This window comes from Phoenix dactylifera, chromosome 1, assembly GCF_051530095.1.
Source record: "Phoenix dactylifera cultivar Ajwa chromosome 1, Ajwa_hap1_PhDact_Kaust_v1.1, whole genome shotgun sequence".
In the NCBI taxonomy this organism is placed as follows: Eukaryota; Viridiplantae; Streptophyta; class Magnoliopsida; order Arecales; family Arecaceae; genus Phoenix; species Phoenix dactylifera.
This window is the reverse complement of record NC_143190.1, coordinates 25,989,588-26,017,184: the sequence shown is the minus strand read 5'-3', so window position 1 is coordinate 26,017,184 and position 27,597 is coordinate 25,989,588. Positions and strand designations below refer to the sequence as shown.

General features: G+C 41.4%; 1 long non-coding RNA gene across 1 annotated transcript; it reads left to right on the top strand.

Annotated features, from left to right (window-relative positions):
• The first annotated feature begins 15,774 nt into the window (after positions 1-15,774).
• LOC148715128 (uncharacterized) lies at positions 15,775-25,540 on the top strand. Its single transcript, XR_015985806.2, has 2 exons — positions 15,775-18,701; positions 23,460-25,540. It is a non-coding gene; the product is annotated as an uncharacterized LOC148715128 (long non-coding RNA).
• Positions 25,541-27,597: the final 2,057 nt, after the last annotated feature.

Sequence of the window (27,597 nt, the reverse complement as noted above, 5' to 3'; positions counted from 1 at the left end):
CCGGAGTGCGTTCACTCCGGGCATCCAAAATTTGATTTGATCCTCGTGATCGTTCTTGCTTCTCGATTTGCCTTTCCGGCAACGGCGCCAAAATTCTGTTCGTCCAATTCCTGTCTACCTAAAAATATGCTAGACAGATCGTTGTTAGAACCGACGAACAAAAGTTAAATTTAATTTCGACTCTTACCTTCTCTACTCGATGAATAGTGGTCGTAAGAGGTCGATCCACAGGGAGGCAGTTGGAGTTGCATAAAAATTAAAACGTTCACCTGGATTCAAAATCGATTTTTGAATGATAAAAGAAAAACATTATTTGAGGATGTTGAATAATTTCTAATTGAAATTAACGGAAAGACAGTTACTTAAATTCGAAAAGCATTTACATATTTGACTAATCAAAGAAAAGCTTTGGCATAAATTAAAATGGATGAAAACAAGAAGATTGAAGTGAACACAAATTGCAAAAAGGAAGATTTAATGTATTGCATAAAAAGAAAAATTAAAAGATTTCATAAAAAGAAAACAAAAATTAACTTGAACCTAGAACAGGGATTGCATGAAAGAAAATCGCTAGATTTCGTAAAAGAAAATTGATTACAAATAAAAATGGAGATTGGAAGCCTAAGAAAATGAAACAAGAAGCTTCTCTCTCCGGGTGGAGCCCCTAAAACAAATAAAATATTATTATTTTTTTTCTTCTTCTTCTTCTTCTTCTCGGAAAACAGGGCTCCCCTGTTCCTTCTCCTGTGAACCAGCCGAGCTCCCTTCTCCTCCCTTGGACCAGCCGGCCCCCACCCAGCCGAGAGCCGAGCTCCCCCGGCCACCACCCTCTCCCAGCTCTCCTTCCTCCTCTCGTCCTCCCCTTCTTATAGATCGCCCGAGCCTGGAATGGAAGAGAAACGGGCGCGGGATCAACGGGCGGAAGTAGAGGCGGAGGTTGGGGTCTTGATGATCCATGGAGCTCGCACGCGGCTGAAAAAGCTGGGAGGAGGATTTGGAGGGAGGGATCGGTGGAAGGAGCCAATCACGGCCGTGGTGGATGATCTGAATCATGGAGGATTTGATGCATGCGGAAGGTGGGGACGCTGCAGGATGGATGCGGAGCGGGCGTGGGATGATGGCTGCTGGGATTCCGGAAGAGCTTGGACTCGGGAAGGTTGATCCGGAAAGGGGCGCTGCGGGATCTTTGCTGGAGGAGACGGTTGTCCGGGTCGCACACGGAAGAGGGAGGAGCTGCAGACGCATGATTTGTGGGAGGAATGAATGCACGGAACGGCTGAGGGCTTCACGGCTTGATCGGGTGCTGCAATCGGAAGACGGGATCGCTGGATCATGGCGCGGGAGTAGAACGTTGAAGAGTGATCCGTGGAAGGAGCCGATCACGGCCGTGGTGGAAGCTGGGATGGATTCCTGTTGCTGCATCATGGGTGGAAGAAATGGCGGAGGAAGGGGTCTTGAATCCAGAAGAGCTTGGATCACAGTGGCTCGGACGCGATGGAATTTCCTTCGGATGGTTGGCTGCTCATGGACTCGGGGCCGCGGGATCGACGGAATGGGCGCACGGCTGGGACGGGTCGCGGACTGCTGGAGACGCGCTGGGACGGCTGGTGATGGGCTGATCGCGAGATCCCTGGGACGTCTGGCTTGGATGCGGTGAACTGAATATGGGTCATGTGCCAGTTTCTGCAATGGAATTGGATTTTTGGAAGAAGGTCTGGGACTTTCTTTGCCCTCCTGAGATGGGAGTTGGGAGATACCGAGTTCCGTCCAATTAGTCATATAGTTAAAAAATAGTGTGATATGAAATTTGGCTTATAGACGGACGGACTGAGTTCGTCACGGTTCATCTGTTCTGACTGGAGGGCAAGTGCAATTCTTTCAAGTCATGGGTCACCCAGCACCTCATAGTTATGATATGGCCAAATTAGATTTGCCCAAAATTCTTTCCCAAAAGCACAGAAAAATTGGACCCAATTCGGACCCGAACCCGACTCGGACCCGATTCGGACCCGAACCCGACTCGGACCCGATTCGGACCCGAACCCGACTCGGACCCGACCCGATCTTCAACCGGGTCGGATCTGGGAAGGGATCCTTCTGAAGTCAAATTTGTACTTAATGTGCATTTTATCTCTAATTTATGATGATCTGTGTCAAACCCAAATATAATATTAATCCAGTGAATTTATCATTATCCGTTAGCAATAACACTAATTTTAGTGACATGTATGTCGCACTTTTGTGCTCTCATCAAGTCCTACTATCGTGGATCCCTACAAGACGGAGGTCATGGACAACTCGTCAAACCCCATCGTCTGTCATATGTGAAGATTTATTCGACTTAAGTTCGAGAGTGGAAAACTCTTTCTCCACTGTGCATACTGCCCCGGCCGAGGTCTTACGAACTCAGTCTTATAAATCACATAGGATCTCTCCTTATCTATCAAGGTCGATAGATTCCTTATAGGTGCATACCCTACTCCTACAGTGAACTTACTGCAGCCAATCTACACTGCATGGACCCATATGGCTAGAGACCATGTATGCGTGCAGTCAAACTACAATAACCTCACTGTGAGTAGCCGAAGTACCGCAGGTCAAAGGACCAGTCACACTACTGCAACATCAAGCAAGTCACTGACGAGTGGATAGACATCCAAGTGACTTCTTGTATTGGTCACGCTCAATACCCTTGTTCTTAACAAGCACCTGCACTATTACTTCAGTGTCGCCACACCGTGGACTCGAGTCTCGTCCATCGATAAGGAAAGTAATCTGTGCACTGATCTCATCGGATCGATCACCGTCCTCGTGATGATCCATCGATCAGGAGCGTTCAGAAATTAATCACTAATGATACATGGCTCAAATTCTCAACTCTTGAGAATATGCATCATCATCTTATTAATTCTTTGGACGATTCATAGACACAATAATAATATGAATAAAAAAGATGCCTTTCATTTATTCAATAATAATAAAGTCAAGAACAAATTATGTCCTAGAATTAATAATGTGTCAGCCAAAATTGGCTTCTAGGGCATACATCTAACAGATCGATCCGCTGAGATTACAGCACAAATTACTTTTCTTGATGGACGAGTCTTAAGTTCATAGTGTGGGGACACTGGAGTGATTGTGCAAGTGCTTGTTAGAGAACAAAGGTACTGAGCATAACTAAAGCAAGAAGTCGCTTGGATATCTATCCACTCGTCAGTGACTTACTTGATGCTACAGTTGTATGACTAATACTTAGACCTGTGATGCCTCAGCTAATCATGGTGAGGTTGCTGTAGTTTGACGAGCACATAAACATGGGCCCTAAAGATCCTTATGGTGCAGATTGGCTGCAGTAGGTTCATTGTCGGATTAGGGTTGCATCTAGATGGGATCTATCGACCTTGATAGATTAGGAGTGATCCTATGTGATTTATGAGACTAAGTTCGAAAGATCTTGGCCAGGACAGTTCTGGAAAAAGAGTTTTTCAATCTTGAACTTGAGTCAAATAAATATGACATAAGATAGACGATGGGGTTTGACGAGTTATCCATAACCTCCGTCATATCGGAATCCATGATAGAGGTACTGTATCATACGCTAACTGCACCTAGAGATTCATCTCTTCCATTCTGTTGGATTGTCACTATATGCTGCTAGGTGTCACGAGTGGATCGTGAGACTCGAAGACATTTACTTGGTGATCAATGAACCCTAAGAGTAGAGTTGAAATCGTTTCAACCCATTGAAAAGAATTTCGATGATATTATGATAGAGATCATAATATATCTCGCTACCAGTCAGAATAGACCCTAAGGGGTCACACACATTAGAGGTTTTGATCGTTCCAACGGTTAGATTATAATTTGAAATCGAAATTAAAATTAATTGTCAATTTGATTGACAATTGGTTTAACCAGCTAAGAGTTAGTGAGTTAAAGAAGAAGAAATCGCAATTAGATTGCAATTTAATTGATTTAATTGGACCTAATTAAATTAGGCTTAACTTTATTGGATAAGGATGGGAAGGCCTAATTAATTAGAACTCCTTATTGGATAAGGAACTTGATTCATGAAGTCTAATTCAAGTCCTAATTGGATTAGGATTCACATAAATCAATTTGGAGGACACATTGGGTTCTAATTGGATTAGGATTCAATTGATCAAGTGAAACTATGTAACACCTAATTAGATTAGGTGACCCATACATGGAAGGAAGGGATAGAGCCCTTCCTCCATGCATAAGGAGCAAAGAAGGAAAGAGGGAGGGGCGTCCGCCCCTCCTCCTTCTCACACGTACCAAGACAGGAGGGGCGTCTGCCCCTCCTTTCCTTTCATGGTCTCCAGGCCATGTGGAGGGGTGGACATCCTCCTCCTCCTCCTGGTTCACGCGGATTGCCACATGGCATGAGTACATCCCTTGGATTCTCTTCAAACTCTTTTAAGTAAGGGTTGCGATAGAATTAAGTAAGGGGTGTTGCAGATTTTGGAGGGATGAATCAAGGATTGATTGATTCTTGAAATTATTTCTTGTTTGTGTAGGCATGAGATGCCTATTTAAAGGGACCAGGCGTGAGACATAAGAGCATTGAAGCCCTCCTGCTGCCGCCACCCTCTCTCCCCTTCTCCCTCCTTGGCGTGAGCAAAAGAAGAAGAAGAAGAGCTGCCATCCTCTTCTTCCTCCTCTTCGACATTCGTCATCCTCCTTCTTCTTCCTCTCAAAGTAATCAAGGAGTTGATTAAAAGGAGATGAATTCAGCTATCAAAGGTGATTTCTGTAAGGGAGCTAGCACCCCGGTGAGATCTTGGAGCGATCTATAACTCGTGTGGATACCTGTAGAGCCCGGACGCTTGTGCGGCTTTAAGAGAACCAGAAATCCTACGATCATCAGATAGCGGTGAAATTCTACCCGCTCAAAGGTAAAGATTAGATATTTATAAATTCTATACAATTAGTAATTATAGTAGATCTGAAATTAATCTAGTCTTTTAATTTTAATCTTTTCTTTAGATTTCATAAATCTGAGTTAAAGAACTCTAGAATTTTTTTGAAATCTACGTTTTCTAGAACATTCATGAGATGCATGCGGGGGTAATCCGACACTTAAGTTCTAATTAATTTTAATCTAATAAATTAAGATGACTCCTAATTGAATTAGGATTAAAGATTTCAATTGAGTCATGGTTCAATTGAATCCTAATTAGATTAGGATTTGAAGGGAAAGGAGATGAGTACACCTAATCCTCTTTGGAAGAGGATTGGTCCCCCTAGTATTAGGCCCCACGCCCCACTTAATTAGATTAAGTGGGGCATGCATGATGGAGGATGAGGAGGGAGGGGCGTACGCCCCTCCCGTGGCCGAACTCAAGAATAAAAGAAGAGGGGCGTACGCCCTCCTCTTGGTTCCAAAATTGGATAGACTTGGAGCTCCACACACCTATAAGAGGAGATAAGGGGCGGCCCCCTAGGGTAATTTCTTCCTCTCCTCTTCCAGCCGTGAGGACCTCTTCTCCCCTTGGTCTTCAGCTGCAAGCAAGGAGAAAAGAAAAGAAAGGCTTGGCGGCCCTCCTCCCTTCTCTTCTTTGGTTCCAACGCAAAGGAAAAGGAAAGGCTGCAAGGGCTTTGTTCTTTTTCTTTGATCCATCCTTCTTCTTCCTCCTCCCTAAGGCAATCAAGAGTTGATTCAAAGGAAGATTTTCAGCCATCAAAAGACATCTCTGCAAGGGAGCTAGCACCCCAGAGAGATTCGAGAGCTTTGATCGGTCCTCTGCTTCGTGTACATACCCGTAGAGGCCAGACGCGTGTGCGGCTTCAAGCGAACCTTCAACAAATACCACGATCATCAGTTTGCGATGATCATTTACCCGCACAAGGTGAAGATCTGATCTTTCTAATCTTGTAAAAGGTTTTTAATCCTAATCTATCTGCGACGGTTTTAAAAATACGTTTATGCAATAAACGGGATCTCGCGCATGTCCCTTCCACTGCGTTCTGATTTTTCTGCGGCGTGCGTAGGATTCCAACAGTGGTATCAGAGCCATGGTTGTGTAGATTAAGATTAGAATTAAAAGATTAAAGGCATAATAGATCTGAAAATTTAAAGATTATACTTGCTGATTTTTCTGCATGCAGAATTTTCAAGTTGCTGATTTTTCTGTATGGCTGATTTTTATGTGTTTAGATTAATGATTCTATTGCTTTATTAATGTGATTACAAATATTTAGAATTATATCTTGCATGATTAGTAACTCATATGATGACATAATATGCTAAATATTCAGATCTGTAAATTATAATTAATGCATGAGATGTATTTAGTGATGATCATGGATGAACCCTTTAATTATGCTGAAATGTTCTGCAATGTCTGAGATGTTCTGTGATGTTATGTGATGGCATGTAAATCAGATTTTCAGATGCCTGCGTGCATCTTAAATTGATGTATTAGAGACCTGCATTTCTCATGAAAAAAAAAGTGTAACTATTTTTAATTTTTAAAGTTATCTGGAATGTAATCTGTGATGTGTTTGCATGTCAATGGTTGATCGGTGCATGCCTCCACAAGCACGATTTGCGCGGATCGAGATCAAGGGTTGATTAAAGATGGATCAAGGAGTTGATCACAATTGAACCTAGGATGCTCAAGATCGAATCAAGAGTTGAAGATGATCTAACCAATTGACGTGCATGTGCTTGTACTATGACCCCATCTTGGATCCATGATCATCACCAGTTATTTTGTGATTATGCCTTATTGTTTATGTTTATTATGTTTATGCATAGCGGGTAGATAATTATTTGCATGAGATGTAGATAATTAAATGAAAGAGATCTAAATTAAAATCTCCTCAATAAGTCAAGAGTGAACCAGACTTTGAGCTAGCCATATTTGATTAATTGATCTAATTGGTGTCTAGGAAAGCATTAAAGGTGGTTACTTAATTAGGACCTTACTCTCCGAGTAAGGGGAGCCTCCCACCTACTTACCTGGCCAATTGATCGATTATCTCCTATGAAGAGCTCAAGGTTGCAATTACTAAGACTAGATTACCCAATATTAAGTCCATAGGTCTTCCACCGTAGTAGAGCTGCTAAGTGAAAGAGTAGATGCCCTATAAGCCAATCATTTGATGGGTTTCTCTTTGTAATCCTCCAAATCATGTACTTTGACACTCGATATATATCAATAAAGGCATTATGTTTCGTCATTTGCTGCTTATCTGTTTTATTATTGGATGATGAACCCCATAAATTAGGACATTGGTTTTAGGGTTATGATGAGATCATACCAGTGAGACCTAAAATCCTAAAATTCTAATTTAGAATATTTTCAGTCAAATTGGTATATTGAGTCGGGGATCAATATTACCGGAAAGACTGGTACATCTTATGTATGCTCGATGTAGAGGGAGATTGATCTCACAATCACTTGTGTGAGAACACTAATACAAAGATGTGGGTGCTCATTAGAGGAATGAGTTCACTGAAATGACCAGCCATGAGAACATCTTATGGATTCTTACTTAATTATCAAAAGATGGTTCTCATAGTGGGAGTTGTGCAAGTGATCCTTAGACCTGAGATCACCATGGTACCTTATGCACTTGAAGCTATGTTTTGGTTTACCCTCATTCACGACATTGCGTTGTGTACGGGGTATTCTGGATATGGTGGATTTTGTACGAAGGTTGTGAGTAGGTCAACAAGGAATTAGTCACTTCTAGTAAGAGAAGGTAACATCCTACTTACTCTAATCTTATGATGATTCAAGAAGCCTTTGATCAAAGCAAAATAAAAATTAGAAAGAGTTTCTAATGTTTCATTGTTTGAATTATCATATAAAAGATTGAGAGAGACATGAATAAGTGATTGAGTTTGATATTGATCCATACTCATGCACTTATTCAGGATGTAGTATGACTGAGGGATTGAATTGCACGGTAACTTGCCACTGAAGGGTATGTTTGGATTTGTCCAATACATTCCTCATCTTTCGGGTAGACATGATACGTTGCTAGACGTTAATCATGTCTTGTGGGTTGATCGGATCAAAGAGTTTGATTAGATTAAAGCATCAGAAAGGTTCTGATTGCTAAGTCGGGTTTAGCAATTAATTGAACCTAAATTGGATTAGAGGTATTCTAATCAGGTTAGGTCAACTTGCACCTGCACCTACTGTTGGCTAAGATAAGGAACCCAATGGGTCACACACAAGGGAATTGATCAAGGGTCTAATTGGATTAGATCATGTTTGCAAGATGAACATGCTAGCACGTGTTGCAAACCCTAGCTCTTGATTCAAATTAAATTCGAATCTGATTCTTAGGTTAGGTTGATCTAATATGATTAGATCATGACCTAATATGGGTTAGCCAAGAGTTGGAAACTATTTGGCTTTAATTAGACCTGATTTGATTAGGTTTAATATTTTCTTTAAGTTGGTTAAACCCAATTGGATTGGGTTTGATAGGGCCTTCACTTCTGGACTATTGGATCGCTCCCTAGATGAAGGATCTGGTCCACTGGTTGGCGCCTTCATCTAGACCATTGGATGGATTACTGGATGAAGGATCTGGACCATTGGTCAGCGCCTGAATCTGGACCACTGAATGACTCTCTGGATGAAAGATCTAGACCGTTGCTCAGCGCCTGAATCTGGACCATCGGTGATGGCATCTTGCTTCTGGACCATTGGATGGCACCCTGGATAATGATGCCTTGATCTGGACCATTTGATGGCGCCTAGATCTGGACCATTGGCTTTGGTTCACTGCATTTAGGCCCTTGGATCATCAGGATTTAAGAGGGAGACATGAGAAAGAAGTTGATACACCCTTCTCCTTAGCACCCCATCATGATGGGATGCCTCTCTTGGCACATGCCTCATCATGATGAGGTGTGTGGATGGGATGCATCCCTCCATCTCTTATAAATAAGGAGGTGCCTTGGGTTTCTAAAGATCATCAAAGAAAAAGTCTCTCCTTCTCTCTCCTTATCCCTTCTTTCTTACAAGCCTCTCTCTTTTGTCCTAACCCAAGACAAGAGGGTCTTCTTTAGGACAAAAAGGCTAGTGAATGTTTTAGCGGTAGAAAGAAAGAAGGAAGTAAAGAAAAATCAGCCAATTAAATCCTTTGGAAGGATTGAACAATTAGAATCAAGTTTTGATGGAGCTAGAGTCTTGAACCCATTCCTATGTGGATCAACATCGGAGGGTGAACATTTGGGCACCTTAGGACATCTTCAGACATATTGGATATAACGTGATAGGTATTCTTCTATACCAAGATTATATTTTCTACATTATTTGGTTATACTATTAAGGTGATCTTGGCTTATTAGGGTTTTATATAATGGGTTTTATAAGAAAATTTTATAATCCCGTATCTTCCGCTGCGCCCTAGGGTACTGGAAAACCCAATACTAAGGTCTTTTCGGTGTTGATTTGTCTCGGCTGGATATAGTGGGCAAGTTGCATCGGAGGACTGGACCTCTCTATTGACATGAGATGTTGTATGGGTAAAGGTGGGGTTGGGCACTAATAACTGTTAGGCGAGGACCCAATGATGACTTTATTTTTGTGGTTATACTGTGAGTCAAACTTAACTAAGAAATTGGGCCAATAACTGTTAGGTGAGGCTTTCGTGACTTAGAGACCAGATAGTGCTGCAATTTGCTTGAGAAGCATTGTACAAGAGTTGTACACTCATCCTTTCATGTGTCACCAATAACTGTTAGGTGAGGTGGCATGTAAATCGGTGGGACTGCAGTACCTACTAGAAATCCTAGTAGCGAAGGATTTTTGTTTCTCTACCTGAGGAGTGAGAGAGATTCAAGGAAATAGTGGGATGTATATTTGTTTTAAAAGTTCCTAGAACAAATTAAGATCAAGTACAAAATCTAACTAGAATCTTTACTCTTTACAGATCACAATGTCAGCTTCTAACCCTTTGACCCGAATTCTCGAGACCAATCGACTGACCAAAACCAGTTATAAAGACTGGCTAAGAAACTTGAAAATTATTTTGAGCTGCGAAAAAATAGGCTATGTACTCGACAATAATATCCCTAGATTACCAACACGTCCGATCGATGATCAGCGTGCTACACATGAAAAATGGATGAATGATGACATTAGGGTCAGGTGCTACATCATGGCATCAATATCCAATGAACTCCAATGCCAGCATGAGAATATGAAGACTGCTAGGGACATATTGGCACACCTGCAAGAGTTGTATGGTGAGCAAAGTCGCACAGCACGCTTTGAAGTGTCCAAAAGGCTCTTTAAGGCAAGGATGCGCGAGGGGCAGTCTATCCATAATCACTACTTGACTATGATCAAGGACCTAGTGGAGCTTGAGAAGCTCGGTATGACCATGGACAAGGAATTGCAAGTGGATCTGATCCTACAACCCCTTCTTGATTCATTTGGGCAGTTTATAGTAAACTACCATATGAATAAGTTTGATTGCACCAAGATCGAGTTGTTGAATATGTTGGTAACTGCTAAGGGGGCCTTGAAAGGTTCAAGTGGCACTGTTCTTGTTGCTGAGTTGGCTCCTACTTTCAAGAGAAAGTCTACTTGAAAGAAGAAGAAGCCTGCGAAGAAGCAGAAGAAACACAAAAAGCCAAAGAAGGAAGTTCAAAAAAAAAGGCTAATGACAAAGAAAAATGTTTCCACTGCAACGTCGACGGCTACTGAAAGAGGAACTGTCCTTCATATCTCGAGAGCCTGAAGAACAAAAAGGCAGACACACCTTCGGAAGATATGTTAGACTTGCTCGTAATTGAAACTAATCTTACGGTTTCTTCTACTTATAGTTGGATTATAGATTCTGGTTGTAGTGCTCACTTGTGCACTACTATGCAGGGTCTAAAGAAAAGTAGAAGGCTAGTGGAAGGTGCAGTAACCCTTCGGATTGGCAATGGGGCAAAAGTTGCTACTGTGACTGTGGGCACCTATCCTCTACGACTACCGTCTGGTTTTAGTTTGATGCTTAGAGATTGTTATTATGTATCTGCTACTAGCAGAAATTTGATTTCTGTTTCATGTTTAGCACAGGATAGTCATATTTTTATATTTGACAAAGACTGTTGTTCAATTTATTTTAGAAATAAATTGATTGCACGTAGTTTTATGATTGACAATCTCTATCACTTACATATGGATGTATTTGTGAATATATCTGAGCAAGTAGTGAGTGTCATAGGATCTAAAAAATCCAAAGATGAGATAAACCAGAAGTATTTGTGGTACCTCAAACTTGGCCATATTGGAGAGGACATAATGAATAAATTGGAGAAAGATGGGCTTCTAGGCTTATTAACTTCCGAGTCATATCTAGTTTGTGAATCCTGCCTTCAAGAAAAAATAGTCAAATTAACTTTTGTAGGACATGTGGAAGGACCACTAAGATACTTACCCTGGTACACACTGATCTGTGTGGCCCATTCGATGTGCTAGCCAGAGGTCGTTATTCGTACTTCATTATTTTTACCGATGATTTTTCACAATATGGGTATGTGTATCTTATGAGATACAAATCTGAAGCTTTGGAAAAGTTCAAAAAGTTCAAAAATGAAGTAGAAAAACAAACTGGAAGATCCCTAAAGTCTCTTCGATCAGATCGAGGAGGTAGTGGAGAATTCCGGAACTATCTCAAGAAAAATGGCATAGTCTCACAATGGACGCCTTCGGGTACACCTCAACTCAACGGAATGTCAGAAAGGAGGAATCAGACTCTATTAGATATGGTCCGGTCCATGATGAGCTTCACTAATTTACCCTTGTTTCTTTGGGGGCCTTACTTTCCGCGATTTACTTATTGAATAGAGTTCCCTCTAAATCCGTTCCTACCACACCGTATGAGATATGGCATGGTAAGAAGCCGAGTCTTGGCCATCAAAAGATTTGGAGATGTCCGGCCCACATCAAGCGATTGCAGGCGGACAAGTTGGAGGCTAGGACCATATGTGTTCGTTTTATTGGATATCCTAAAGAGTCAATAGGATACAATTTTTATGTCTCAGAGCATCACAATATTTTTGTGAGCCGACATGCTATCTTCTTGGAAAAACAATTTATCCTTGATAGAGACAGTGGGAGAAAAATTGAGCTTGAAGAGAAAGTATCTGAAAAGCAATGAGTCGTGGAACCTACAGAACCTATTAATATAGAGCCAGTACACGTAATACCTCCTCCACCTCGTAGATCTAGTAGGGTCTCCCATCCTCCTGATAGATACTTAGGTATGCTTATAGAGGATATCGAGGAAATGTTCCTCATGGGAGATAGGGAACATGTATAGGATCCCAATACATACAACAAGGCGATGTTAGACATTGATTCCGAGAAATGACTGGAAGCTATGAAGTCAGAGATAGACTCCATGCATTCCAACCAAGTTTGGACCTTAGTGGATCCACCAGAAAGTATAGTACTTATTGGATGTAAATGGATCGACAAAAGGAAGATAGGTTCGGATGGAAAGGTAGAGACCTATAAGGCAAAGCTAGTGGCGAAAGGGTATAGTCAATGCGAAGGCATTGACTATCAGGAGACCTTTTCACCTGTAGCCATGCTGAAATCCATTCGAACATTGCTTGCCATTGCAGCATTTCATGATTATGAAATCTGACAGATGGATGTGAAACTGCTTTCCTAAATGGATATCTTGATGAAGATATCTATATGGAGCAGCCTTTGGGTTTCACTTCCAGTGATGAAGATCACAAGGTCTGCAAGCTGCAAAGGTCCATTTATGGACTAAAGTAAGCATCTCGGAGTTGGAACACTCGTTTCAATGATGCGATCAAATTGTTTGATTTCATCAAGAATGAAGAGAAACCATGTGTTTACAAGAAAGTTAGTGGGAGTGCTATCGTGTTTCTCGTATTATACGTGGACGACATCCTCTTGATTGGGAATGATATTTCCATGCTAACCTCGATCAAGGTCTGGTTGTCAAAAGAATTCTCCATGAAAGACCTTGGAGAAGCATCCTATATTTTAGGGATTAAGGTCTATAGAGATAAATCTAAAAGGATGCTAGGCCTATCACAGAAAATGTACATAGAGGAGGTGCTAAAAAGATTCGGCATGGAAAACTCCAAAAGGGGTCTTCTACCCCTTAGGCATGGAATTCATCTCTCCAAGAAGATGTGCCCCAACACATCTGAAGAGATTTAATGCATGAGCAAGATCCCTTATGCTTCGGTAATAGGGAGCCTCATGTATGCCATGCTGTGTACACGACCTGACATAGCTCTTGCTGTGAGTGTCACTAGCAGATATTAGTTAAATCCAGGCGAGGAGCACTGGACAACTGTTAAGAACATTCTTAAGTACTTGAGAAGAACTAAAGATTTATTCTTGGTCTTTGGAGGAGGATCGGAGTTAAAGGTAGAAGGATACATAGATTCAGACTTCATGACTGATATTGATGATAGAAAGTCTACATCAGGATATGTGTTCTTGTGTAATGGTGGTTCGGTAAATTGGAAGAGTTCCAAACAATCGATCATTGCTGATGCTACCATGGAAGCTGAGTATATCGCCGCCTCTGAAGCTACAAAGAAAGTCTTCTGGTTCAAGAAATTTATTGCAGAGTTAGATGTAATGCCATCAGATGCCATAACACTCTACTACGATAATAATGGTGTCATAGCTCTTGCTAAGGAGCTAAGATCTCATCAAAAGTCCAAGCACATAGAGCGGCACATTCACCTCATACGCGACTACCTCGAGAAAAAATATGTCGAGGTGCAGAGAGTAGATTCCACAGACAATGAGGCGGACCCGTTCACTAAGCAGCTGAGTCAGCAGAAGACTGAAGCCCACCTTAAGAAGATGGAACTTAGATATATGATTGATTGACTTTAGTGCAAGTGGGAGATTGTTAGATTTATGCCCTAGAAGCCAATCTAGCTGACACATTATTAATTCTGGAACATAGTTTTGTACTTTACTTTATTATTATTGATTAATAAATTGGCATCTTTTTCATTCATATTGTGTATGTGTCTATGAATCGTCCAAGGAATTAATAAAATGATGATGCATATTATCAAGAGTTGAGAATTTGAGCCATATGTCATTAGTGATTAGTTTCTAAATACTCTTGATCGATGGATCATTACGAGGACGGTGATCGATCCGATGAGATCAGTGCACAGATCGTTTTTCTTATGGATGGACGAGTCTCGAGTCTACAATGCAGGGACACTGAAGTGATAGTGCAGGTGCTTGTTAGAGAACAAGGGTACTGAGCGTGACCAAGACAAGAAGTCACTTGGATGTCTATCCACTCGTCAGTGACTTACTTGATGTTGCAATAGTGCGACTGGTCTTTTGACCTGCAGTGCTTCTGATGAGTTACGCCCTGTTCGATGCGACGTTCGCATCAGAATTCGAACGGGACGTCATTCATCGTATGAACGTGCCTCGGATCGTAGAATTCAAAAATTTTTCTGGATCCAAATCCAGAAGATCTATGAACTCATTAGGGAGGGGAGACTAGGATCTGAGGAGGATTGATTAAGATTTATAAAACTGAAATAAAAATCAGAAGTTTTAAATTTGAATATCTCATCTTCAAAAATTCTGCAGGTGTAGAACACCGCAGCCTGATGATCTATTCTGTTCCTGTTTGAGCCGCACAATTATCCGGCCTCTACAAGTATCCACACGAGGATCTAATCATCTAAGAATGGATCTTACTGGAGTGCTAGCTCCTTACAAAGACCTCTCATGACTATCAAATAGATTGGAAGAAATCTGCAACATACCTCCTTGAAGAAGAACCCTTTCTTCTTTGATCTTACTCGCAACGGAGGAAGAGGAATGAGGAACCTTTGCATGTGGATCTTCCTTGCCTTGATGCCGTGGAAGAAGAGGATGCAGAGGACCCCCTTGCTGCCGCGGAGAAGGAGGAAGAATGGGCTTGGGCGTGGAGGAAAGAACTCCTTATTTCCTTGGACGAATTGATCTCTTCCTAGGTTCTTCTTCTTTCTTTCTTTCCAGCACTTGGAAGAAGATGAACTTTGTTGCCCAGATAGACAACCCAAGAGGGGGGGTGAATTGGGTTTTAAAATAATTTTAACTATTAAAGCGTTTGTGGGTGACTAATTAATGCTTTTTACAAGATGATTAATTAGTTGCTGTGATGTGTATGAAATGAGAGTAATGGTAAGAGACAAGCAATCACAAACACAAAGCTTTTATAGTGGTTCGGAGCTAACCCTTACTCCTACGTCCACTCCCCAAGTCTCTCTTGGGAATTCACTATAACCCCTTGGATTACAGCCGGTTGTTTTCCAAGCTCACAACCAAACTTGTTGTTTTACGAGCTCACAACGAACTCGGTCGGTTTTCCCAGGCTCACCGACTAGAACCAACCCCGATTGTTTTCCCGGGATCACAATCGAATCCTTACACGTTGGTTTTACACTCGGCTCACCAACCAACCTCAATACTCTTGATTCAATGCCCCGATTGAACCAAGCAAAGACAAAGGTGTAGATAAAAGAGACAAACAGAAAAATACAGCTTCTCAAAAGCAGATAAATGGCAATATGAACAATAACGAAGTTAAGAGCCCTCAAACGCTTTTAAGTTGGAGAAGAGGAAGGGCTTCTTGAACTTCGGGTCTCCTCTTTAATGTGTAGTTGATAAGTGCTAAATAATGCATAAATTAATATCTTATTCATAGCACTTATCATTATTTTAATTCACATATTTGGTAAATTCAACTAAAAAATGTATTACCTTCACCAGTGCATTTTAATGAATTATCAAAGGTAATTCAAGTTTGATTTGATTATTTATTGATTAAGTTTAATGCATGCAGGTCAAGTCAAGCTCAATTAGGTAAAGCCTAAACGGACACTACATCATTTCACAATTTTATATTTTCAGAGTCGACTCCAATAACTCTTTTCCAAAACCCAGTGCTTCCCATTAATTCCTGACTCTTCATACGTTCACCTAAATTTCTCCTCACTCATTCCAACTCTTTTTCCACATGATCCTATTTTAATAAAATCCCTTCAATTATTTGTTTCGCATATCTCAAAGTATATCATCTAGTTGCACGGATCCCAAAGCTTCAACCAATCCGAGTCCCTTTCTAGAGCCTGTTCAAAGAACAAAGCCATATCACTCTCCCGAACCAAATCCAACACTCGGCCAGCTATTCCTATCAGAATAGAGCTCCATCGTCCAAGCCAATCGATCCCTCCGAGTACAACACGGATTCGTAAACCATCCTCGTTTAACCCCATCCGAACAACTCCTTCATCCAACCGGGATCAACTCCAATTTTCTCCCGAGTTAATCACATCCTAAAAGGCATCATTCCAAGCTGATTAACATCTCCTCCCAGCATTTCGCACATTCCACATGGCCGTCCGTTTCTCCCGTGCATCTCCACGTTTGCTCTTTATCCTTATCCCACGGCTTTCCAGGATTCAACGTTATCACGGATCAGAGCCATAACCCCTTTGAGATCACTTCATATCCAGCTCCCAGCCGAATCCATCAGCCTTCATCCCATCCGCGTTCAAAGCCTCTACTCATCTCACGATTCCATCCCAGCTTATCCCAACTGGATTCCCAACTCTCATCCTCATCTGGATTATCTCCCAGCCGAGATCCTCTCAATCCAACGCCCGAGCTGCCGAATCCCATGGATCACCTCCCTTGTTTTAGTTTCAAAACAGAGCCAATCTCCCATGGCATAGCTTCCGATCTATCTTCCCAGATTTCACGGAAATAGAACAGAGCAAGGGAGCTTGATCTCTAGCATTTACGGGATAAACTCGCATCCAGCCCATCATTTCCTTCTCCGAACTCTCAGTATCCTCATCCTCTTCCTATCGGCATCTTCAACTGTGAACAATCCCCTGCTCCTAGCTCATCTTATCTTCATCCTCTTGCGATTCACCATCCCCTGTTTCCAGCCAGTAAGCATCCCGAATCATCTGCGATTTGGCTTTATCTTCCCGAGATTTCATGGCATCCAAACATCTTCAAACCAGAGTCTAGATCTTATCTTCCGGCTAAACTTCATCCCAAACATCCGCCAGCCGTCCCGTCTTCCTTCCAGCCAAATCAAGCCAACCCGCAACGGATTCCTTCCACGTCACGTCCACAGACCAAGCTCCCCTGTTTCAGAACCGTTCCCAGCCGCTTATACAACTCATTCTTATCCCTTTTCTTCCGCGATTCAACCTTATCCTTTTCTCTGAATCTTCCGGCTTCATCCCCTGTTCCGTGTCCCAGCCGTTCCACGTGAAGAAGCGTCGGTTAATTCCACTGCATCCACAACGTTCCAAGCTCCTGAGTTGATCCTTATCCATGGATTCATCCCAGCATCTCTTGCATCTTGCTCCACGTCCTCGCCATCCCCTGCAACCGAAGATCAAGCAACACAACTTCCGGATCAACTACCAGCCGCATCTCCTCCACGTTGAAGAAATCTCAGCTCATCTTCCCAACGGCAGATCAGCTCAATCAACCTTATCCTCCCACCCAGGTGAAGGCTATAAAAGGGAATCAATGCGTGAAGATGAAGGCAAGCTTGGGGGGTCCGGTTCCAGGATCTCTCTCAAGCAAAATCCCACGGGAAGAAGAAGAAATAAAAGGGAGAGATAGTAGTTTGGGTATCTTGGGAATGATTTCCTAAAGAAAAGAAATAATAAAGTTCAAGAGGGAGAGGAAGCCGGCGGAAGAAAGGAGGGAGAACCCAGTCGTGATGAAGGCCTTCTACATCACTGCTGCTGTCGCCCACGACTCCATGGAAGGCTGATCTCCTCACTAGGGCTGGATGCAGCCCTAACAAAGGGATGAGGGTTTTATATTTTATTTTATATTCTTGGGGTTGTATGAACTTATTGTTTCTAATGGATATCTTTTTTTGAATCATATTTAATTTCTGTGATTTTAAGTATGATGTTCGTACAACTGTTCTTCATGATCACTAGGTAAATATAAGATAGTCCATGCTTAAGGAAGATGTGGTGTACTACCGCATTAGTTTAGGGTAGACATTACATGCCAACTGAAGATGGATTATGCCTAAATTACTTCTGTGAAATTTTATTCGAATGCTTATTAGGCTTGTAGCCAATTTGCATGTTAATCCAAGAATAAATTAAAATATAATTAATCCTTGTTCCGATGTTAGTGGTGAATTCCTTGCCCTAGGTTCTCCTAAACTGATATCCCTTTAATTGCATTTTCTTTTATTAAATTGCTTAGTTTAATAGTCTTCACAAATTCTCTTTTTCAAATATTTTTATTTTTAAAGAAAAATAACTGTACCCCAATCCTTGTGGATCGATACCCGTAATCACTATCCTACCAGATACGTGCTATTGCGTGGTCTTTAAAGTTGACTATCAATTTTTGGCGCCGTTGCCGGGGATTGCTAGCATAGTTGTTTTTCTTTTTATTAAAAATTTTTTTTTAAAAAAAATAAAAATATAATAATAATAATAATATATATATCTAAAATAAAATAAAAATATTTTCTATTTCTACTTTCCTTATCTTCTTCTTCTCTCTTACTAATTCTTGAATTTTCTTTTATTCAGGAATCAAAGAAGAAATTTGGGACGATCAAAAGGGAACTACTGGAAAAAGGAATGCAGTAGAGGTTTGCCTAAAAATAAAGAAAAATTGTTTGAGAAATTCTCTTTGGTAACCTCTAAACCTTTCTTATTTAAATTTCCTTTTGTGGTGATTGTTTGATTTTAAATTCAGCAAAAGTGTGAATGCATGCTTGATACACATACACCAATTAATCCGCACATAGTAAGGGCAATCACCCCTACAAGATAAGAACTGGATTTCATCACCAGATTCTTGCCCAAATTAGGTGAATCAATTCTCACATAGCTATCACGTTAATTAAAATCAATTAGACGTTGGCCCCTAGGGACATTTGAGCTCAATAGGACGAAGATCACCAAAAGTTGCACCAATTTCGCTCTGTGGCTCAGTTGATGTCTAGGCAAGCTTTGTCCCAAGGGAGACAGTTCACCTGTTCGAGGCAAGTGGTTTTTAAGTGGGACATTTGCGAACGCATCGTGACCCCCCCACTTACCTGGGAGCTTACCTGGTCAACTAAGTTCATTAGACCGGATTGGAGGCTTAGGTGCCCTCTTCAAACCAATTAGGAGCTGTCTAGTGATTTTAGGGACATACTAGGATTTTATATGTTTTTCTTTTTAATGCATGCTTGATTGTACTTAACTGATCAGAAGAGTATTAGTGTATGCTAGGGTGTCGTTCCAGATCTCCTGAATTAGTACTTTTCGATTCTGAAATAGAGCGTTCTATTAGGGCCCTTCGAGCTGAAATCCGCACCTATAGAACCATAGGATCTGCTCCACTTATAGAGATGGCTGAAGAACAACCCAAACTCCTAAAGGAGTACTTCACTCCTTCCATTTATACCTCTCCATCTTGTATTCGACTACCTGATACCACCGCTGCTGCACATTTTGAAATTAAGTCTAGTGTCATCCAAATGCTTCCCTCTTTTTATGGACTTAACAATGAAGACCCATATAAACATTTGGATGAGTTTCTTGAGATTTGCACTACTGTCAAAATTCAGAACTTCACTGATGATGCTCTGAAACTTAGGCTGTTTCCTTTTTCCCTTAAGGATAGAGCTAAACAATGGCTCCATTCATTAGAAGCCAATTCTATTCTCTCTTGGGCTCAAATGCAACATGAATTTCTAAAGAAATATTTTTCCATAGGAAGAACAAACCAATTTAGGCGTGCTATCACGAGCTTCTCCCAATCTGACGGGGAAGAATTTCATGAAACTTGGGAAAAATTTAGAGATTTACTCCGGAAATGCCCGCATCATCAAATACCCAAGTGGCAATTAGTGCAATGCTTTTATGACGGACTGTCCGAACAAAATCGTCAAATGGTTGATGCTTCTTGTGGGGGAACTTTCATGCTTAAGAGTGAGAATGAGGCATGGCAAATGTTTGAAAACCTTAATGAAAATTCTCTCCACCATGCCTCCTCCGCTCGTCAAGCACCCCCGAGTTCTCAAAGAAAAGGGACCATATATGAAGTTAGCCAGTCCATAGGTCTATCTCACAAAGTAGATGCACTGTCCCGCAAGTTGGACCAGCTAATGTCTAGAGAACAGCTTCCAAATTTTTCCCAAGCACAAGTCTGTGCTCTTTGTTCTAGCCCGTCTCACCCTATACATGAATGCCCTTCGGCAGCTCAATTCCCTGAATTTGTACAAGAACAAGTCAACGCTGCTCAAACACAGCCTAGACCGGGTAATGATCCGTATTCTAACACTTATAACTCGGGATGGCGCAACCATCCGAATTTTTCTTGGAAGCAGCAGACTCCCAATACTTCCCAACCTTATTCCCAAAACTTTCAACCATTCCAGAATATTAATCCCTACCGTCCTTCGACTCAATTTCAACACACTCCTCCTCCACCCCATAGAAACACAGCCTTTGAGGAGAAAGTGTTGACCTCCCTTCAAGGTTTGGAAACCATTACACAATTGGTGCACTCTCACACGCAATCTATCGCCAAGCTAGAATCCCAAATGGGGCAACTAGCTAATGCACTGAACAAGAGAGAGGAAGGAAAGCTTCCAAAACAACCAGTGAGTAATCCTAGGGGACAATACATGGCTCAAGAAAATCAACTAAATACAATTCATCATGAACAAGCCAATGCTTTGACTACCCTAAGGAGTGGACGTGTAGTAGACAATAAGATTGGGGAGGATAACAATAAGGAAGGTAAAGAAGAGGATAGAAATGTGTCAAATGAAAATCTAAAACCTTCTTCTTCTTCTTCATCTAGTCCACCTTCTGTCAAAACTCATATCCCAAAGGCCCCATTTCCTGAAGCTCTTAATTCACCCTCTCCCTTTGGCAAAAAGGGAACTTCACTAGAGGAGATGATGGAGGTTTTCAAACAAGTCAAAATCAACCTCCCGCTTCTTGATGCTATTAGACAAGTTCCCTCCTATGCCAAATTTCTCAAAGACCTTTGTACCCAAAAGCGAAAATCTAGGACACATGTACCTAAAAAGGTCTTCCTAACTGAGCAAGTGAGTTCTATTCTCCAACACAACACCCCACCGAAATTCAAAGATCCTGGTGCTCCCACCATCTCCTGTGTCTTAGGAAATAATTTCATTGATCGAGCACTCTTAGATCTAGGGGCAAGTGTCAATCTTTTACCTTACTCAGTTTATGAGAAACTTGGGTTAGGTGAGTTAAAACCAACCTCGGTATCCCTTCAGTTGGCTGATCGATCTGTAAAAACACCACGTGGGATAATTGAAGATATTCTTGTCAAGGTAGACAAATTCTATTTTCCAGTAGATTTTATCGTTCTTGATATGGAACATGAGCCTAATCTTAAGAAACAAATCCCCGTGATCCTTGGGCGTCCCTTTTTAGCTACAGCCAATGCAAGTATAAATTGTAGAACTGGGGTGATGAATATATCCTTTGGGAATATGAAGGTCAAGTTAAATATATTTCGTGCCTCTAATCAACCTGCAAAGGAAGTTGAGTGCTTCCTAATAGACAAAATGGACGATCTTGTAGAAGAAACCCTTCCCTATATTTTGGCAGATAACCCTCTGAAAACATACTTGGCCCATTTTGACTTTGATATAGACAAGGCCATAGAAGCAGTCAACTTCGTGCCCAACAATCAGTCTTCCACAAATTTTCTTCCTTGGAGAACCCCGCATGAACCCGGTATGATTTGATAAGGATGCACTGCGTCTGGCTGAAGACGTTAAACTTAGCGCTTGTTGGAAGGCAACCCAATTCTCGTAGGATATTTTTGCATATTTTTTTGTCGCATTTTTTTTAACAGGATCCCTCATATTACTGATGCAACTACGATAAAATGCTTCTATCCTCCATATGCATCATATTTTCGTCCAAAATAAAAAATATATAAAATAATAAAAATAATAATATAATATTCAAAAAAAAATATTGAGGACAATGTCTGATCTAGGTTGGAGGGTATAGGATTCGAATTTTTGAAGGAATTTTTTGCATTTTCACATTTTTAAGTGAATTTCAAAAAAAAAAAGTGAATTTCAAAAAAAAAAAACCTAATTTCTATGCCTTAGTGCTGAAATGATAATCACACAAAGTATATAAAATCTAAAAAGCCCAATGATTAGTCAGGAATAAGTCAATTTGAGTTCTTTTCATTAAAAATTCTTTTAGCGAGTTGTAAGATAATTTTTACTTTGAAATTTCACAACACGTATGGCCTGCACTTCTAAGGGTTAGGTTTAACATGATGTTGTTAAGTCTGGTAGCAACCTTGAGTCCTGATGAATCATATCTATCTAATTCGCTATTAAAAAAAAAAAAGAAGTGAATTTAGTCAGGCACATCGAAAAGGGCTACCTATTGTCAAAGGTCAGCGGGCTTGCAATGATGAATCCGAGCATAGGTCCGTAGGGGAGTCTTGATGCCTAACACCTTATGCCATCTGGTGTGGGAGTGTTGACTGAATGCTCGTTACATGGACGAATCATTACAAGAGTAAAAGTGCGTAATAAATATAAAATAAAAAAAATAATAAAAAAATAAAAAATAAAAAAAAATAAAAAAAGAGAAAAAGAGAAAATAATATTGACCTTGAAAAAGACGATAGTGTGAAAGCCGTCGTTGTAAAAATTCGAGTAAACTGGAATATTACAGATAAAGCCCATGAGGTATTAAAGTAAACATCCACAACTCTCGAAATTCTGCAAGGTAGGATGATTTTGAATCAGTGATTAGGTCTTATCTGACCAATTCTTGGAAACTACTAGTTTTAGCAGTATTTTGGAGAATCTAAAGCCTTAGCTTGTGTATGGTCCAGACATCACCGAGCACCCAAGTATAAATTAGCCTTACAACTCTCTAACAGAAACTTAATGATTTCAACTTAAATTGCATACTGATTTAGGATTTGGGCTGACTTAGTAATAAAACTTTGTGTGCTTTTGAAATTCTTGGCACTTATGCATTTGAAATTAGATTTTATAAAACAATAAAATAAACTGGGTAGAGACCGCAGTTTGTGGGTATCTGAGTCGGAAACCCTCACGAGACAAAACTCGTCCACTAGGGCCACCTAGGGGTTTAAAGCCTTATTGCATACGGTAAATGCAATCGCGATTCCTGCGAAAGTGAGTTAGTTTTTTTTATTTTATTTTGCTTGAGGACTAGCAAAATATAGGTTGGGGGGTGTGATAAGTGCTAAATAATGCATAAATTAATATCTTATTCATAGCACTTATCATTATTTTAATTCACATATTTTGTAAATTCAACTAAAAAATGTATTACCTTCACCAGTGCATTTTAATGAATTATCAAAGGTAATTCAAGTTTGATTTGATTATTTATTGATTAAGTTTAATGCATGCAGGTCAAGTCAAGCTCAATTAGGTAAAGCCTAAACGGACACTACATCATTTCACAATTTTATATTTTCAGAGTCGACTCCAATAACTCTTTTCCAAAACCCAGTGCTTCCCATTAATTCCTGACTCTTCATACGTTCACCTAAATTTCTCCTCACTCATTCCAACTCTTTTTCCACATGATCCTATTTTAATAAAATCCCTTCAATTATTTGTTTCGCATATCTCAAAGTATATCATCTAGTTGCACGGATCCCAAAGCTTCAACCAATCCGAGTCCCTTTCTAGAGCCTGTTCAAAGAACAAAGCCGTATCACTCTCCCGAACCAAATCCAACACTCGGCCAGCTATTCCTATCAGAATAGAGCTCCATCGTCCAAGCCAATCGATCCCTCCGAGTACAACACGGATTCGTAAACCATCCTCGTTTAACCCCATCCGAACAACTCCTTCATCCAACCGGGATCAACTCCAATTTTCTCCCGAGTTAATCACATCCTAAAAGGCATCATTCCAAGCTGATTAACATCTCCTCCCAGCATTTCGCACATTCCACATGGCCGTCCGTTTCTCCCGTGCATCTCCACGTTTGCTCTTTATCCTTATCCCACGGCTTTCCAGGATTCAACGTTATCACGGATCAGAGCCATAACCCCTTTGAGATCACTTCATATCCAGCTCCCAGCCGAATCCATCAGCCTTCATCCCATCCGCGTTCAAAGCCTCTACTCATCTCACGATTCCATCCCAGCTTATCCCAACTGGATTCCCAACTCTCATCCTCATCTGGATTATCTCCCAGCCGAGATCCTCTCAATCCAACGCCCGAGCTGCCGAATCCCAGGATCACCTCCCTTGTTTTAGTTTCAAAACAGAGCCAATCTCCCATGGCATAGCATCCGATCTATCTTCCCAGATTTCACGGAAATAGAACAGAGCAAGGGAGCTTGATCTCTAGCATTTACGGGATAAACTCGCATCCAGCCCATCATTTCCTTCTCCGAACTCTCAGCATCCTCATCCTCTTCCTATCGGCATCTTCAACTGTGAACAATCCCCTGCTCCTAGCTCATCTTATCTTCATCCTCTTGCGATTCACCATCCCCTGTTTCCAGCCAGTAAGCATCCCGAATCATCTGCGATTTGGCTTTATCTTCCCGAGATTTCATGGCATCCAAACATCTTCAAACCAGAGTCTAGATCTTATCTTCCGGCTAAACTTCATCCCAAACATCCGCCAGCCGTCCCGTCTTCCTCCCAGCCAAATCAAGCCAACCCGCAACGGATTCCTTCCACGTCACGTCCACAGACCAAGCTCCCCTGTTTCAGAACCGTTCCCAGCCGCTTATACAACTCATTCTTATCCCTTTTCTTCCGCGATTCAACCTTATCCTTTTCTCTGAATCTTCCGGCTTCATCCCCTGTTCCGTGTCCCAGCCGTTCCACGTGAAGAAGCGTCGGTTAATTCCACTGCATCCACAACGTTCCAAGCTCCTGAGTTGATCCTTATCCATGGATTCATCCCAGCATCTCTTGCATCTTGCTCCACGTCCTCGCCATCCCCTGCAACCGAAGATCAAGCAACACAACTTCCGGATCAACTACCAGCCGCATCTCCTCCACGTTGAAGAAATCTCAGCTCATCTTCCCAACGGCAGATCAGCTCAATCAACCTTATCCTCCCACCCAGGTGAAGGCTATAAAAGGGAATCAATGCGTGAAGATGAAGGCAAGCTTGGGGGGTCCGGTTCCAGGATCTCTCTCAAGCAAAATCCCACGGGAAGAAGAAGAAATAAAAGGGAGAGATAGTAGTTTGGGTATCTCGGGAATGATTTCCTAAAGAAAAGAAATAATAAAGTTCAAGAGGGAGAGGAAGCCGGCGGAAGAAAGGAGGGAGAACCCAGTCGTGATGAAGGCCTTCTACATCACTGCTGCTGTCGCCCACGACTCCATGGAAGGCTAATCTCCTCACTAGGGCTGGATGCAGCCCTAACAAAGGGATGAGGGTTTTATATTTTATTTTATATTCTTGGAGTTGTATGAACTTATTGTTTCTAATGGATATCTTTTTTTGAATCATATTTAATTTCTGTGATTTTAAGTATGATGTTCGTACAACTGTTCTTCATGATCACTAGGTAAATATAAGATAGTCCATGCTTAAGGAAGATGTGGTGTACTACCGCATTAGTTTAGGGTAGACATTACATGCCAACTGAAGATGGATTATGCCTAAATTACTTCTGTGAAATTTTATTCGAATGCTTATTAGGCTTGTAGCCAATTTGCATGTTAATCCAAGAATAAATTAAAATATCATTAATCCTTGTTCCGATGTTAGTGGTGAATTCCTTGCCCTAGGTTCTCCTAAACTGATATCCCTTTAATTGCATTTTCTTTTATTAAATTGCTTAGTTTAATAGTCTTCACAAATTCTCTTTTTCAAATATTTTTATTTTTAAAGAAAAATAACTGTACCCCAATCCTTGTGGATCGATACCCGTATTCACTATCCTACCAGATACGTGCTATTGCGTGGTCTTTAAAGTTGACTATCAGTAGTCGACTTGAATGCAGGAGAAGGCTCTTTCAATATTGGGAAGAAGTAGGTGGATGCAGTTAATGCTGCTCTTCCCTCTTTTTCGTTGAAGAACAAGTTGCAGAGATTGAAAGCTTGAATACTTGGAGTGGAATGGTTGTTCTCTGCCTTGCTACAGTCCTCTGTGGCTATTTAAACCAACCCCCACGGAAACTAGCCGTTAGAGAGCTTTTTCTGTCCGTTCTGCACACTCTGTACAGTCTGACAATGTGTCCGTTGGTGGGTTGGAGTCGACTCGCGCGATCAGGAGTCGACTCGTCTGTAGCGGGAGTCGACTCATACTTTTCCGGAGTCGACTCTACAACTGTTCCAGATTTGAATTAAAGTTGCCTTCGCGACTGAGAGTCGACTCGTCTTGACCCAGAGTCGACTCGCCAACTTCTGGAGCTGACTTGGCTTTCTCGGAGTCGGCTCATCCCATGAAGTCCGTGGACGTATTTTTGAATTTGGTCCACTCGAGTCGACTCGACTGTCCTGGGAGTCGACTCGGCGCTCAGAGCCCGAACTCCCTATCTTCTGTCTTTTGGCTCGTCCAGTCTTGGAGTCGACTCGAGCTTCCTCGGAGTCGATTCGGCTCTCAGTTTCCGAAACTTGGTCTTCTGCCCTTTTGATGTGAAGCTGCCTTGGAGTCGACTCTAGCTGTCTGGGAGTCGACTCGAATCTCAGAGGCAGTAACTTGGTCTTCTGTCTTCTTTGTGGTCGCGGAGTCTCGGAGTCGACTCGCGTAATGCGGGAGTCGACTCGAATCTCAGAGTCCAGAATCTGCCCTCTGACTTTTTCTTTGTGTACTGCTGAGAGTCGACTCTTGCTGTCTTTGGAGTCGACCTGCCAACCATCGGAGTCGACTCGCGTTACACTGGAGTCGACTCGAATCTCAGACCCGAAAACTGCTCTCTGACTTTTTCTTTGTATTCCTCTTGGAGTCGACTCTTACTACCCTGGAGTCGACTCGGTGAACATCGGAGTCGACTCGCACACTTCGGGAGTCGACTCGTTGACAGGTTCTGAGTTGAAGCTTTCTGTTCGTCTGTCTGTTCTCAGTCGGAGTCGACTCGTACTGATCCGGAGTCGACTCGAGCTCGTGCCAGTGAACTTGATACGCTTGGAGTCGACTCGTGATACTCTGGAGTCGACTCGAGTCTCAGACTTTGGTTCAAGCTGACTTCTTAACTTATCCAAAAATTATGAACCAAGTCTTGAGACACTTAGACAAGATTTTCACTGAAACACTTAATTGAATTCATTAGTAAACAAGAAATATACTCAAATGCTTTGAGCTCATCAAAATCAAATAGGATTTTAATCAATCACTCCACAATCTCCCCCTTTTTGATGATGACAAAACATTGAGTATATGTAAAGTGAATTGCACAATAAATAATGAAATAAAATCCATAAATGAATTCAAATGTCTGGTAGTTCAATTTATCCAAGCTTGAAAGGAGTGAAACAATAAATTTCGGAGTTAAAGCTCCCCCTTTCATTTGGAATTATATAAGCCTTCATATCATGCAATCAATTGTTTGGCTTATATATATTTAATG